The sequence below is a fragment of the Apteryx mantelli genome, chromosome 1, assembly GCF_036417845.1.
Source record: "Apteryx mantelli isolate bAptMan1 chromosome 1, bAptMan1.hap1, whole genome shotgun sequence".
Classification (NCBI taxonomy): Eukaryota; Metazoa; Chordata; class Aves; order Apterygiformes; family Apterygidae; genus Apteryx; species Apteryx mantelli.
Genome location: NC_089978.1, coordinates 7,331,042 through 7,347,206, shown reverse-complemented (window position 1 = coordinate 7,347,206; position 16,165 = coordinate 7,331,042).

Sequence of the window (16,165 nt, the reverse complement as noted above, 5' to 3'; positions counted from 1 at the left end):
CAGATATATTTCCCTTAGGGCATAAGGCTAGGAAGGCAATTGGAGCTTGTTAATGAATTTGTATAGCTGGGCCTAAGCCATTCATGGGCCTATTCCTTGGCTTCCACTCCAGACCACACCTACAGGAATTTAGATTTCTCTTTGTTTCTGCAAGCATTTTATGTTCCTTAAAGGTAAGCTGTGAGGTTTATCTTTTCTCTGGCTATTCCTGTTTTCTCCCATTTCTGAAGCTAGGGATCATGCTTAACCTTTTCTTATCCCACCCTTTCAAAATTCTCAAAGGCTCTGAAATTGTATCAGACAAGATCTTTAAATTTACTAGGAAGAACTGTTTTGAAATCATCCAACCTGTTTAACCACAGCCAGACCTGATCTTTTCATATTCAAGGTTCTGGCTCTTTGTCATTACTATTAACTGTGATAGCCACTGGATTGTAGTTGATGATGTATGAAATGTATGAAAAATTGTATACTCATTGGTTCAGATCATTATATCTATTGGTCTGATAAAGGAGATTATCTCTCCCCAGAAATCTTAACTTGCTCAAAAATTTTAACTTTTCAAGCATCTTCTTTCAATAGCTTTGCCTCTCCTTGAATAGAAGGTCCACCCATTTCTTAGCCTTTCTCTTTGTAAAATGCTTGGACTAATTTCTTGTTACTCTTGATGCATACAGAAGAAAGACAGATGAAAGAGCCAATCAGAGCTGGAGGATGAATTTTATAGAGTCTTTGAGCAAAGAAAAGTGACTTGTGGGTGGATTATAGAAGAGGAATACCAGACTGGCCACCTGTTTTTTGACAGGGAGGATATCTGCGATATGCTGCAGTGGCTCTGGATTACAGACCAGATGTAACTGCTCATGTTTTGAACAATGTGTATGTCACTTCTAGGCAATATATATGGGTTCAATCACTATTCTTACACACATTCTGATGTGCATGCATGGTGGTATGAACCATTTTACAGTCTCTTTTGTGGTGATTTCAACATAATGTATGTCTGGTTGATCATAAAACTCTAATAAATACTCAGTGAAAGGAAAAATTTCGCTGAATTTTTCAAGGCATAGAACCATGAACATAAACAAGGATTTTTTATATATATAATAATAATAAATATATTCTTCAGTGTTGTAAGCACTAAAAATTTTAGTTTGAAAACTTAAAGTGCTTTGAAATCTTAAAGTGCTAAATTATATATACTGTGCAGCCACGTTCATACTTAAAAGCCACAGCATGTATCCACCAGGGTTCCTGCAGTGTTGGTTATCTGTAGAAGAGTTACTTCTTCGCTGTTTGCAGAGATACGGGCATATCCCATTATCCACTGTTCTCTTTTTTGTTCTGTGACGCACACAGTGGGATTTTTCTGACAATGCTGATTTCTCCATCTAAGCCAGTCACCCTGGGCTCCCTCTATAGCTAATGCAGAAAAGGAAGCACTTGTAGAGCATGAGTCATCTTATCTTGAAGGAAAAGTCAAAAACAGACCATATGAATCATATCATAAAAGTGCCAATTTAACTCTGTTGGCTACAAAGGAGCCAAGGGTGACTACCTCACAGATCGATATTGGCATTGCAGACAACAACATTTAAGGGAGATGAATCCCATGCATAAAGTCTGGAAAAGGAGTTGAACATATTGCAATGAAAGATATGAACCAGAAGGTGAAAGGATGCAGAGTTACAGCACATACATAGGCTAGAGCACAGTCCTCACCCAGAAAGTCACTACTTTGTTGAGATAAACTGATTCCCATGTACTTCCAACGCTTTCTGTTTTCCAGATTTTTTTCCTCTTCCTTTCTTTCTGTGCAGCCATCCCTCGTGCACGCTTCAAGGGTGGGACAATCAGTTACACATCAAGCCATAAGTCATGTTCTTTTTCTTCCTTCAGAGACTGGACATGCAGCCAATACGCAAGCACTGAGGTTCTACCTAAAAACAGTGTGGGTAACTGTGTGTACATTTCTGGAGGCTGCCACTGCTTTAAAGAAGTGGTACCTTAAGGTTTGTCCTCAAAGACAGAGATGGATTCTACTTAGAAGTGAAAATGAGATGGCAAAGAAAAAGCAGGGAACCACAGGTATTTGGGAACTGATGAAGGAGATTCATTGCCATGAAAACTCTGCCAATTATAGCAAATCTATTTGGGGATTAAGTTCTCTTTTATAACATCTTAGGAGGAACATAATGTGCACTGAAAAATAAATATAATTTTGTAGTAACTCAAAGAGGGGGTGAATTATTTTAAGTGCCTTAAGAATGTTTCTCTTTGGGAGTATGTGTGACTTGGCAGGTGAACTCAGTATCTTGTGTTGGCTCAGAGCTAATGATGTTAATGAAGCTGAGAGCTGGATAAACTATTCTAATGTTGCATCTTTTCTGCCCCACTGCTAAGCTGAAAATGCTGTTCCTTCCTCTATTCTCCATCTGTGATGCTGCCATCAATACTGGTTAACTAGAAGGCAGCTGACTGGAGAAATGGCCAGGAGGCCAAGAAGATGATAAACACTGTAGTAGGGAAGCACGTGAAGGGATGCAAAAGCCTTAGTTATAGTTGCATGTTTATGTAAAGAAGAGAAAACAGAGCAGCCCTTTTCTACACTCCAACACAAATGTCTTTTCCCGCAATAAGTAGGGGAAGAAGGAGACAGAGAGAAACTGGGGTAATAACGCATGGGACAAAAGCCCAGAAGATACAAGGACTGACACTTTGACGATGCCCATATCTTGCTGGATTTGGGAAAGAGAGAAAACAGGACAAAGTTGGGGATGTGGATTTTTCTTCTTCTCAAGGATGATTCCGCAGGGTGCCCTCTGGATCAGCCCCTGCTAGGTTTGTTTTGGCAGTGGCAGGTTATCAGAGGTGCAGGTCACAAAATGCAGCAGTTGAGCATAACGATCTGCTGTGAACATACGATCCAACTCCTCAGAGCAGCTGCAGACTCTGCAAGCATTCACCTACTATTGGCCACGGGACTCCACAGCTTCTACTCTTTGTTCCTGCAGCCACAGTCTGAAACTTTGGCTTAGCTATTTCCTCTTCCCTGTTTCGGGGAGTCCCAGTACATGCAGACACTGCAGCGGCTGGAGTTTATATGGGCTGATCCGCGCTCCTCTTCCCAGAGGGCAGAGTCCAGGCTGTCAGCACGGGACCGTGCTGAACATGAGGCACGACTGCCCAGTAATCAGAAGCATATGGCACAAGTATGCAACATCCCTCGAGCTGAAACAGCAAAGGCCAGCTCTTGGCTGACTGCCAGGGTTTAAACAGGTAGGTGACGGCCAGTCGAGATGACCCTACATAGCAGAGGACACACAAGAAAGAAGTAAGGAGGAGCAAGGTAAGCAGCAAAACAGTGGGGTAAGCGTGAAGGAAGTTTGGAGAGGTTTTGGTCGTTAGCCGTGTTGCTGATAAACAGAGCCAGCACATCAGTAAACAGTCCCAAGATGGGCATTATTCCATGCATTAAAGCAATAGTGATTCACAGCAGGAAAAATCTGTGGCTGCAAGCCATTTTAATATGAAAGCTCATACCCCCTGATGGATTTTAAGATGAGACAGAGATCACAAGGGTTTCAGTGGCAGAGTAGACCAAAGTTCTCTCTTGCAGTCAGCATTAGCCACTCAGCTGCTGTAAACAAGCCAAATTCCACTGACCTTAAAGAAACTTTTATTAATTTTCACTGGTTAAAAAGCTGCTCCAGATCTTCCAAAGCAAACCGTATTGCTTCTTGTTTTTCTTCAAATGACTATACTTAAAAAAGTGACTCTGTGACCAGTAGGTGACAGCATAGTGACACCAGGAAAATGGGAATTATTAAAGTTAATAAGGTAAAAATGTTATAGGTTCTTTATTTGATTTATATAGTGAGGCTGTGCTATCATTACTTAGTCACTGTTTTTGTCTTTGTCAAGCAACTCTTATTTTCTTTCTTTCTTTTTTTTTTTAATTTCTAACAAAAGATTACCCATGGGCTTTTGGCATTGGTAATTCATCTCAAGGGATACTTTTCTGCCAAAAAAGAAAGAGCTGATGGTACTTTCCCATAAAGGGGAACCAGATTACATTGGAATATATATCAGTAAAACTTTAAACTTTATTGACAAGAGGTCTATATCACTGTATAAAATTCTTGCTAAATGTCTCAGGAGATAACCTAAAAAAAATAATGTTGTGTTTGTGTGTGTGTGTGTGTGTGTGTGTGTGTGTGTACGTGTACATATATGTATATATTATGTTAAAGCACTACTCCTCATTAGTGCTCCTCAAAATGAAAAGTCAATTTTTGGAAAATTGCATTGTATTTATGTATTTCCCAAAGTGGATGTGTGCTTTTGTTTTATTTGGGGGGTTTCTGAGACATCGTGAAAGGCTATTTAACAAAACTCATTTGGCAGGATTCACAATACATAAGACATAGAAAAGCATTAGACAAAATGCTAGGCTCTCTGAACAATAACAGACATTCTGCAGAACTGACAAATTTCTTTCTCTGGTGCGAATTCCGCCTTTACCTTCTTTCTTCTTTGCACTATCTGGAATAATAATTCCTCTGAATACCTATTTAGCACCCAGTATGGTATGTGATTTTCCATGACAAGTGAATTGTTTCAGGCTTGGTGGAAGCAATATCTAGGGACTTGGAAATTCTGAAGCTGCCCAACTCTGTTATGTACAAAGCAACCTTAAGCTGTACCATGGTTAATTAAATTGCATTTAAAGTCATTTCACACTTGAATTATGTATGCATTGGCATAGCAATAGAGCACTAATACAATTTCTCTACTTAAGGACCAAATTGTATGGTTGTGTTTAGGTTTACTTGTTTGTACATCTTTTTTTTATTTTTATTTTTTATTTTTTACAGTAAATGGGCTTCATTGTAGTTTGCATGTTGGAGACAGGGGTGATTAGACACTTTCTGCAGCTGTATTTCTTTTAACATTTTAACTGGGGCATTTTATGCCCTGCACCAAGTAGATCTGCTGGTTGCAATAAAGACAGCACTATCCAGCAGAACAGGGGTCATCATTTTGCCCCCTTGAGTAGCTAGGAAGCAGAGACTGGTTTCTCAACATTTTTTTTTCTTGATTTGTTATATTTTCTGTTGCACTTCTCAATCTTCTAGCTCCATTACTTATTTAGCCACTCTGGAGTTCATCTGTAGAGTAAATGAGGATGGAAGAGAATTCCTATGGGGGGAGAGGGGGGAACTCTTCTACAGTGGGCAAATTTTCAAGAAAACACCTCCATTAAAAAATGTACGTCTGTATGTGTGGGCAAAAAATGAACTTTTCTGTTGCAATGAAAGTGAAGACCTTGAAGGTCACCTCATTTCCCCTGGTGGGTTTCTTTGCATACTAGATAACTGCAGTGTGGACAGAAGATAAGGGATCATGATTTTGTTGTAGCTGTGTGCACCAAAATACCTTTCACATTGTTATTACTGTTGCCTAGAATGAGCACTAAAATGATCATTCCTCTCTTCCCTGCTAACTGAAAAGCAAGCATAAGACAGAGCATAATGACAAGGTGAGAGTCAAAGGAGAGGAAATGGATTCAACAATAAATGGTTTAGGAGGAGTCAAAAAGGGCTAAATTGTATTTTTAAGAGCAGCCTCAGTTTAGTGGTAGCAGGTAACTGCACTGATGCAGAGATTAACTTATGACTCACATAAAGAAAAACGTTCTCTGAGATCTCTTCCTTGTTAGGAGGCTTTACTTTTCCCTGTAGGTCAGAGAGAGATGAATGAATTGGCTCCATGTAATCCAACCTATACAGTGTCAAAGATGAGAGGGAACTTTAGTCTGATCAGCCTCAGCTTGGTCCATCAAAAGATCATGGAGCGACTCAGCTTGTAATCTGTTTCCAAGCATGTGAAAGACAATAAGGCAGTTGAGAATGGATTGAACAAGGGCAAATTGTGCTTGACCAACCTGATTGTCTTCTATAGTAACATGATTGCCTATGTGGATGAGAGGAGAACAGTGCCTTTAGAAAGGCTTTTAGTGCCATATCCCACAATACTCTCATTTGGAAGCTGAGGACATATGGGATGGAAAAACAGACTGTTCAGTGGTGGAAAAATCACAGAATCATGGAATGGTTGAGGCTGGAAGGGATTTCTGGAGATTGTCTAGTCCAACACCTCTTCTCCAAGCAAGGTCAGTTGGAACAGGTTGTTCAGCACAGGGCTGCCAGGATGGTCAAGAGGTCTAGAGCACGTGGTCTGAGAATTGGCTTTGATGGAGCTGGGCTTGTTTAGCCTGTTCAAAAGGAGGCTAATAGCTGCCTACAAAGGACAATTTCAAAGATGATGGGGCCAAATTCTTGGCAGTACTAGACAGTATAAGAAGGGATAATGGCCAAAAATTGTAACCTAAAGGGTTCAGATTGGACATTAGGAAGAACTTTGCCACTAGGAGGGCAGCTCAGCACTGGAACAGGTTACATCCGCATTCTTGGAGACTGTCCAGATTCAGCTAGACGACGCCACACTGACCTGATCTAAAGTTGACAAAAAAATCTGCTCTGAGCAGGGGGGGTTGGACTGTTGACTTCCATAGATCCCTTCCAATGAACATTTCTATGAGTCCATGACTCTCTGAAGTTCACTGCACTGTTCCTAAGTACTGTAGGATTTTTTTCAGAGAGTGGGGTCACTTTTCTGCCAAATGATGACAGATATATGGATTCTTATGGGCCAGATTCCTTGTGAAGGCCAAATCTAGTTAAGTTTGAAATGTAACTTCCTTTACTATTTGCATGCTTGCCTGGGAACCAAGGTAGTCATGCCTCTTCCAAAACATTCAATAAATAATTATAAGGGATTGTTTCAATAATTTTTTCTAATAGAGCACTGCTACTACTGTCTTCCATAGCCTCTTCCCAAACTTTTCTGAATGCATGTGTTAACAATAAAAAGCATTGATTTTTTGTATGAAGAGGGTGAACATTTATTCATCTGCTCAAAATACAAATTAAAAGGTAAATACTACAAGGTCACCTCCCAATGTATCAATACATTCGCGTAAGAAGTCCAAACTCCTTAACTTTTGACAACATCTGTTCTACTAGAAAAATGTAATGTCTATCTGTAAGTAAAAGCAGATCAGCATTTTGGTTGCAAAGATTTTATGGCATCACTAATTCACTGTGTGAGCTTGTCTCACAGTGCTTCTGATTAACAGCACAGTCTGCATATCTGTGGCATGAGATGTATTCTGACTTGTAGTGTCCCATGAGGCAGTAACTTGCAATGCTGCTTGGGACAATATATCTTGGAAAATGCTGCATTCCCTCCCTCCGCTCAGAAATTTCTTTCAGCCTGCATCTCAATGGTTAGTGTTTACTGCGACACCACAGCAGGAGAACAGGGAAGACTGGATGAATTACTGAATTCTGTGAGGATGAGAAAGCAGTGCCCTGGTATACAAATGAGTCATGAAAACTTCCATAATATCATCCCACAGTTAAGATAGGTCTAGGTGAATTCACAGTTATGAAGTAACTTGGTTATGAAATTGTATACATGCAAAAAGCTAAACAGGGCATATCTGAGTCTAAACTTTTTGGGGGGGATGAGGCCTGAAAGGAGTCTTGAAAATAGTAGCAAAACTAACTTGTTTCCAGAACAAGAACTTTCTGGAAATTTTTAATTTATCAATAGGATTGCATCCAAGAACTACCTGACTCTATTAGCACTGGAGTTTTTTTGCCTATTATTGAAGCAAAAAGAACATGCAATTTTTCTCTGTGTCTGCCTCTCTGTGTCTCCTTTGCACTCCAGTAACTTCTGAGCTCCTTTGCCATTTTCAAATATATTCAATAGAAAGTTAGAATTCATTAAGATATTTATTCCTACCAGTTTCATGAACTCAGCTGTTGAGTAGGACACTCTCTCACTGCCCCATTGAATAAAAAGTACTGAGACCTCAACCACATGCTCATATATATACATATATAGGTGGAGTATGCACCTGCAAGGTCCAGATAGGATATCAGCATTAATGTAGTTTTGTATTGGCCCAGTGTCCAGGTGACGACTGAAGCTATTAGATGTGTAAGATTTCAGAAGAAACTTGGAGGCACTGGTGTACATGGGACCTTGAGAAAATGTAGGAAGTTTGAAATTTCTTGAAAGTGTAGGAAGATAGGATACAAATCTTGAAGAAGGCAAGCTTCATTAGTTTCAATGTTCACTGAATAGGGTTTCTTGCTAACAGAAGCAAACTGTAAGACCTTGAATATTGACTCTGGCTGAAAGTGGTGTCATTCAGATGTCTTGTTAGCAGGATAAAGGCAAGTAGAGGTTACCGCAGTAGACCATACTTCAAAAATGTCAGGTCTCATCAGAGATGTAGGCAAGGCTGCAGGAATATACCCACCACAGATGCTCCTTCTTTTAAAAAAATCCATAAGTTTCTCTTGGAGGTTTGAATCAGTTCAAACCAGGGTTTCCTGCTATTTCTCAGTACTGCTGTTAAGGGAAGCAAAACCTGAGAACTTTAAAGAGCCAGGTGTTTTCTCGTAGAATGACATCCGCCAGCTCCTTCAGCACTCATGGGTGCATCCTATCAGGGCCTATGGACTTGTTTATGTCCAGTTTGCTTAAATGATCCTGTAGAAGCCCTTCTTGATCTTGACATCACCCATCATATTCAACTCCATAAGGGCTTTGGCTTTCCTAGCCCCATCCCTGCATGCTTGGACAACATCCCTATATTCCTCCCAGGTTACCTCTCCCTGATTCCACCTTCTCTATATTTCCTTTTCATGTCTGAGTTTTTCCAGAAGCTCTTTGTTCATCCGTGCAGGCCTCCTGTCACCTTTGCTCTACTTCCTGCTCATTGGGATGGACCGTTTTGAGCTTGGAGGAGGTGATCCTTGAATATCAACCAGCTCTCCTACACCCCTTTTCTTTCCCTATCCCTTTGAGCCCTATTCCATGGGATTCTTCCAAGCAGACACCTTAACAGGCCAAAGTCTGCTCTCCTGAAGTGCAGCGCTGTGATCCTGCTTTTTGCCTTGCTCTCTCCTCTCAGGATTCTGAACTCCACCATCACATGGTCACTGCAGCCAAGGCTGCCCCCAACCTTCACTCCTCCGACCAATTCTTCATGGTCCAGCAGAGCATCTCCTGAATCTTCTTCTGAATTCCCAGAAGTATGTGAAAGGTTTTCTCATCATGCAGTCCCCTTGAGACTACATCTTTGTCTAAATTACCGTTAGGGGTCAGATGTGCTACCACCCCTATGTCTAGATTTTTACAGTATAGTTTTCTTCATTTTCAGCTAATCACCTTAAGTCCACTTTACGTTCAGTGAATATTCAGTTTACGTTCAGAACTGAACTGTTCATGGTCCAATGGTCCATGGTCTTCTGAATGAAATTTGGATGGGATGTACTGTGCTGTAGAGAACTGTTTTTCTTCCACAAATTTTAAAGGAAGTCTAGCATGAGCAGATCAGGTGCAAAGGTCTACATTTACTCAGCTGAATTTCTAGGACATCATTTTTTTTTAAAGTAACTTCATTGTCTTCTGTAAAAATTAAGCAATTATATATTTTAAAAGGGATAACACTATTGCTCTACCTCACTGGGAGATGCAAAGGATAGGATAACATGAGCAACAAATCTGTTTGAATTGTGTCTTCTGTCCATTCAGGTTTCCTGTATCCTTACTGAGATACTGATCAAATCTGTCAGAGTCTAGGGTTTATATGTAATATGTATATTCAGTAATCAGAAGTTATGGATTGTATTACTATATATAGTAGACAAAGCATGGTTACATCTGGTCTATCTTCTTGCCCTTAGCTGAAATATTCTTCTAACAATGTTGTAATTCACAAAATGAAATTTTACAATGAAATTAGAGACATGCAAAGCACTGCTTTCATTATGATTTTGTTAAGCATTTGATGGCCTACTGAATGGAGATCTGATCTGGACCTTACGCATTGATCTGACATTCTTCCACAATTCTGCCAATGATCTACAAGTGACTTTGGCCAAATCATTTTACCTCTGTGTGACTTTTTTCATCTGTAACATAGTTATAATGGTATCTTTCTCCTTTGCAAAGTGACTGGAGATTACCAATAAAAAGTGTTCTGTGTGGGCTATGTAGCTAGTATTATCCATTCTAGGACAGATTTTAGTTAATATTTAAATTTCAATAATTTGCCTCTTGCTATATATTCAGTGAGGCTACTCTTGCTTAACTATATGTTTAAGTACTTCACTGAATTTAGACTTAAATTCTACTTTATGGGAAAAGGTGGCATTTAATAACTCATAGGGGTGTACTTCCATATTGATTCTGCAAAGATTCATAATAAAGCTGCTGTAATTAGAGAGAAGAACATAGACCCCAGGGCACTGGTAAATGATTTCAGTCTAATTCTTCTATCCTATCAAATGTGTTTAACTATTCATCAAGTTGTGACTTACATAAAGGCCACAAACACTAGAATAAGTATCAGACATTCTTGGCTTTCAGTTTTGTCTCATGCTGTCTTTTTTCATGGTATTCAGATGTGCTGGCAAACTATAAAAAGTATCACTATTTTGTGAAATCCCCATAATAATTGGAAAGTATTCATAAGAAAACAATGTTTGCATTTTTAACTTTTTTTTTTACACTGATTTATCTTAATTCTTGTTTAAAAGCTCAGATTCATTTTTCATGGTGACTTTCAGTAAGTGTAATGCTTCCTAAATTACAGTCTCTTACAGCAATAATTGGAAGGTATGTGGCTGTCTATGAATTCATTTTGGGCTCTCATGAGATGGAGGTCATGCCATATCGCATTAGAAGGGTAATTTAGGCTAGATTTGTAATAAAGTTTCAGATTAATCATGTGATAGTTTGATAGCTTGAGCACGTGTTGTACACCTGTTCCTTTAAAGAGTAGCTCACTTGCATACTGATAGATAGCATGGCTAGGAAATGTTTTCTCCATATTAAGCTCTATTTTACAACTCTGCTTAGTGGAAAGCTATTCTTTATTCGTATTATGGTTCTCCTAGAATATGCAAATGTATTCTCACATTCCCAAGGCAAATATCAAACAGAGACATGAGCAAAGCTTTTCCATCATCAATATATTCCTGTCCTGAACAGATGTGGATTAGTGACGCCTTATTGCCAACACCACAAACTGTAGTGGAATAAACTGCTGTTACTCTAAAACTTACCATGCCCTTTAATTTGTTATTTTTCCCAATTTTTCCAGTAACTAAGGAAGAACAAAACAAAAGAACAAAGTCTGCAGCTGGTACTCTGCTTGAGTTCAGCAGAGGATCACAAAGATGATTAAGGGACTGGAGCATCCCTCCTATGAGGAAAGGCTGAGAGAGCTGGGACTGTTTAGCCTGGTGGACAGAAGGCTCAGGAAGGATCTTATCAATGCGTATAAGTATCTGAAGGGAGGGCGTAAAGAGGATGGGGCCAGACTCTTCTCAATGGTACCCAGTGACAGGACAAGAGGCAACAGGCACAAACTGAAACACAGGAAATTCCACACAAGAAAACACTTTTTTAATGTGAGGGTGGTTGAACACTGGAGCAGGTTGCCCAGAGAGGCTGTGGAGTCTCCATTTGTGCAGATATCCAAAAGCCATCTGGACATGATTTGGGCAATGAGCTCTAGGTGATCCTGCTTGAGCAGTATGGTCAGACTAGATGATCTCCAAAGGTCCTTTCCCACCTCAACTCTTCTGTGATTCTGTGACAGTGAGTTAGTCTGAGATTAGGTTCCAAAGTCTGTGGTCCTCCTAATACCCAAAGGATGTCACTTGGGTTAAGACAGTATATAATATAGAATTTATAATATAACGTTTATAATGGCAGCTCAGATTCTATAGTCCTTGTCATCAGTAACTTTCAAACCACTTGTATGACAGTAAGTACCATCATCACCAGATTATTAAAGTAGGTTTTGGAACAGATCAGGTAAACATGTCTTGGAGCCTTGGTAGGTATAATTAAGTTTTTTTCAGAAGGGAGTGATGAACTAGGTGATCTCTTCAGGTCCTTTCTGTACTTACTTATCCACAGTCTCATTTTACTGAAAAGAAAATTATAATCTGGAACTGAGGTTAATGAATTAAGGTCATCAGCAGGCTAAGAGCAGAGCTGGGAACAACACCCAAATCTGCCCCTAAATCCATCCATTTTTTCTGGGTGTCTATTTCACAGAATCACAGAATCACACAGAATAGTTGATTTAAACTATGACTGCATTTGAGGTAAAATTTAAAGAAAACAGAAAACTTACTTCTGTGGCATGTGAATCAGTCAGATGGGAGAAACATTAAATCCATCAATCCATTTCATTTAGTCTGTCAATTCTTACTATACAATGACTATAAAATACTGGCTAAAACTTAGTGTTCTGTTTGAGAAGAACAAGGACAATAGCAATCATTGAGTTAAGCATATAATAAAATTAAGAAATAAGTTATGTCTGTGATTCACCATACTCTTTTACTGTGCCTACATGATTATTCAGCCTAACAAGTACCAGGAAATCAGTAAGCAAAATCTTTGTTGTAGATGGAGGAAATTCCCAGAAGAAGAGCTGTGTTAGAAGTAGATTGTTTTCTATTGACATCTGGGGTATCTTTCTACCCTCATTAGCCCTTTCAGTCGATTTCATGTTTGCATAATGAAAGTTTGTGCTAGCTTTGAGTCTGACATTAGATTTTAATGAGTGGTTCTTACACCTATAGTCAAATTAGGGCAGTCACCAGGGTTTTTCTGGCATAGCAAAATAGCACTAATGTGCCTTGAGTTTTAGTTTGCTAAGTATTGTACATAACTACAAATAATATGAATAATACAATCCTTAAGCCCCATTGCAACATATCTCTGAATATTGGAAGTTTATTGAACTATAAAAAAATAAAATCTCTTGGTATAATCTGAATACATAAACATGAGCAGGGAGTCCAGAAGGAAAATGGGGAAATTTTAAGAGGACATGCCTTTAAAATCAATAGACGTTTAAGCCAAAGTGTACGGACCCTGGGGACTTTTTATCTCCAGAGACAATGACATCAGTATACTGACATAAATGAAATTTGAATCCATAAACTGAGAGTGAATTTAGGCCCATCTCCTATCTAAAGATTTCAAACATGCATTACTATTAATTAAGAGAGAGGCTAAGGAATTTAGACTTCAGGATTTGCTACAAAGAATTAGGCCTAACAAATCTATGCAGTAATTTGAAAACTATAGGTTCTGGTTCTATTTTTGCTTTTAACAGATTTACACTGAAATAATTCTGCTCATTTCTCTGATGCTATTCCTGATTTTCTTCAGTGTGGCAAAAGACTTGAGTTGTATGTTCCGCTTGAATAATGTTGTCTTATGTTCTTGTAAGATATAAGGATCTTCAATGCTCTTTTAGAATCTGAATGTACTAAACTGAATTAACTTGTAAATGGATGCAGGATTTCTTGAAATCTAGGTAACTGAGAAAATCTGCAGATGTTTAATTTAAAATTATGGCACATTCATTTCACATCCTGTGTCATAAAAATGGTCCCAGGGTATGTGGCTTTTCAGGGACATCTGTGAGTAATACAAATTAGGATGCAGACTGACAGCACTGAAAATTATCCACGGAGCAGCAGGGAGGTGGCAGCAGGCTGTTTCTGCAAAGCTGCTAGCAGCGAGCCTGCCGCTGAGCCCTGTCAAATAGCTCATCTTCGGATCCGTCCGGTGCTCGCCCTTGTCACGCGGGCTGAAACTTTGGATGGGAACATTAAATCTGAGCACTATGCACCATGCCATCAGGAGACTGCAGAGGTTTATGCTTTCCAACTTGCCTTCAGTTCAAACAGGGAGGCATTTTAGACTTCGAGGTTGCTATTCAAGTAATCTCCCAGCTAATGAGACCTGCCTGTAACTGATATGCTGTAGTAATGCACTCTGAAAAGACACGGGCAAAAAGCAAACAACCCAAAACAGATATTAAAAATTGTAGTTGGAGGACTGCTTCCTTTGTTAACATTTGAAAATCCAAACAAAAAAGGAATTAAATATATAAAAAAGATAACTACAAAGCCTGTGTTGCAAAATTAATAAGAGGGTACTAATCCTCAGCAGTTAGTCTTACCTATTATGGAAATAAAGTAATAAGTCCTATTTACTATTTTCTTATCATTCATATACTGTTATTCATAAAAGTTTTTTGCTGCTCTCTGTCACACATATGAAAGAGCAGGCAAAACAGGTGCTTAAAACTATAATGATGAGGTATTGTGTAGTCAGGGCTTGCAAAACCACAGCGTCTGGCTTTCATTAACCATCCTACATTTCTTGTGTCCTACCATCTCTTGGACTTGATTTGAAGCTCCATTTTTATCAGCTTTATAGTCCTGTTTCAATTCTCTGTTTAAAGCTAGCTCAGTTTGGGCAAAACCTCTTGTGTTTTGCATTGACGGGTAACCTTGTTGCATGAGTAAATGAAGATCTTTTTGATTTTCGATAGTCACCAAACCATCCCTTTCCAATTTCAATGCCTAAAGATCCTGCAATGGCAAAGTCATTGTCTTTAGAGGACTGCCAAGGTAATTAGGATAGCATATTAAAGAGAAGAAAAATACTCTTTATCCAAAGATTTAACCACCTGTGCTGGAGATCCAGTCCAAAGTCAGACAAATGGCTACATGAGAAAGTACAAGGTCATGTGTGACAATGGAGAAGATAAGATGTATGTGGCTATTTTAATCTCATTATGGGGCTCTCATTGCAAATGTTTCATGGATTAAGAGTGTCATTGAGAGTGAATTGACTAGAATGAAGTGATTACAGGGGTTATTTGGTGTTCAGGAGGAAAGACTGTTTCAGACATAGCAGGCACCATGCAGGAAATACGCTCTGCGGGGCGCTCTTCGGTTTTGCTCTTTGGTTTTGCTGGAGGTGGCCAGCTACGCACCCAGCCCTGGGGGTGGGATGCACTTCTGAGGTCCACAGTTCAGGCAAAGTCTTTCTGAATCCAAGCTTTCCCTCTCAAATTCCCAATGAAGTTTTCTGTCTCAGGGGAACAAAAACAATTGCATTAAGATTTCTTTTGTGATACTTTAGCCCTGTTGTACAAGAACACCGGCTGCAATATTTTTATTGCCCACATTGATATAAACCAGCACATCTTGGTAAGAATATAACACACCTGGATATACTCAGCTCTCCTATTGAACACTAATGTTGTTGAGACCTTCAAACATCCATCAGCCAACTGGTTTTGCTCACATGCTATAATTCTTTCTATTTATTTCACAATTGAATTTCGTAACTACATTTTAAAAGGAAGGAAGGGAGGGAAAAGTCTGGAGATTAGTATTCCAAACATTAATCTGGGCAAAATTGCAATTATCATTGTTTCTAGACACAGAGATGGAATAGATGATGTAGTACATCATCTGTATGTTTTCTTGTTGTTTTGTTTCTAATGCCCATTACTTTTTTTTACGTTTCAGTTTCTTGCAATGCAGCAATTGTTAGATTTTACTTTAGGAGGGCAGCTGTCTAAAAAGATAAGTGCCAGCTCTTTTTCTCTTGAAGTCTGATTTCAGACAAATAGTAAAAAATCTATAGGAATCACCTAAATCCTTTTTTTTTGTTTGTTTACATAAAAATGTTACTTAACTTAAATCAAGAAATATGATAGAGGAAACGCGATGGGGCCTGTGGGAATACCAGAAAGCGTGCAGTTCCTTCAGAAATTTTTGCAGTATCATCACACCTAAATTTGCATAAAGTTTTTGTGCTAAATAACTATATAAAAATATTTGTTTCTGATGTTGCTGCTGAAGTTTTGACCAACTGTGGCAATTGCGCTGAAATCTCTTTATGTACAGAGTTTGGCAGATAATATAAATATCTCTCCTTTGTAGTTCTGCAGCTTTGTAACGCCCCCTTTCCCCACCTTTGATCTACAATCCGCCAATGTGTAACACTCAAGAGGTGCTATAAAAAGTGTTTTTCTTTTCTTTATTCTCTGTGATCAACATGAGTGTGATGAGTGAATTTGAGAAGACTGGTTTTTATATTGGTGTGACCTTTTTAGGCCTTTGACATGTGTATGTTACTGAGAGAATGTGTTATTTTGGAGATGCTGTTAAAATCTATCCTC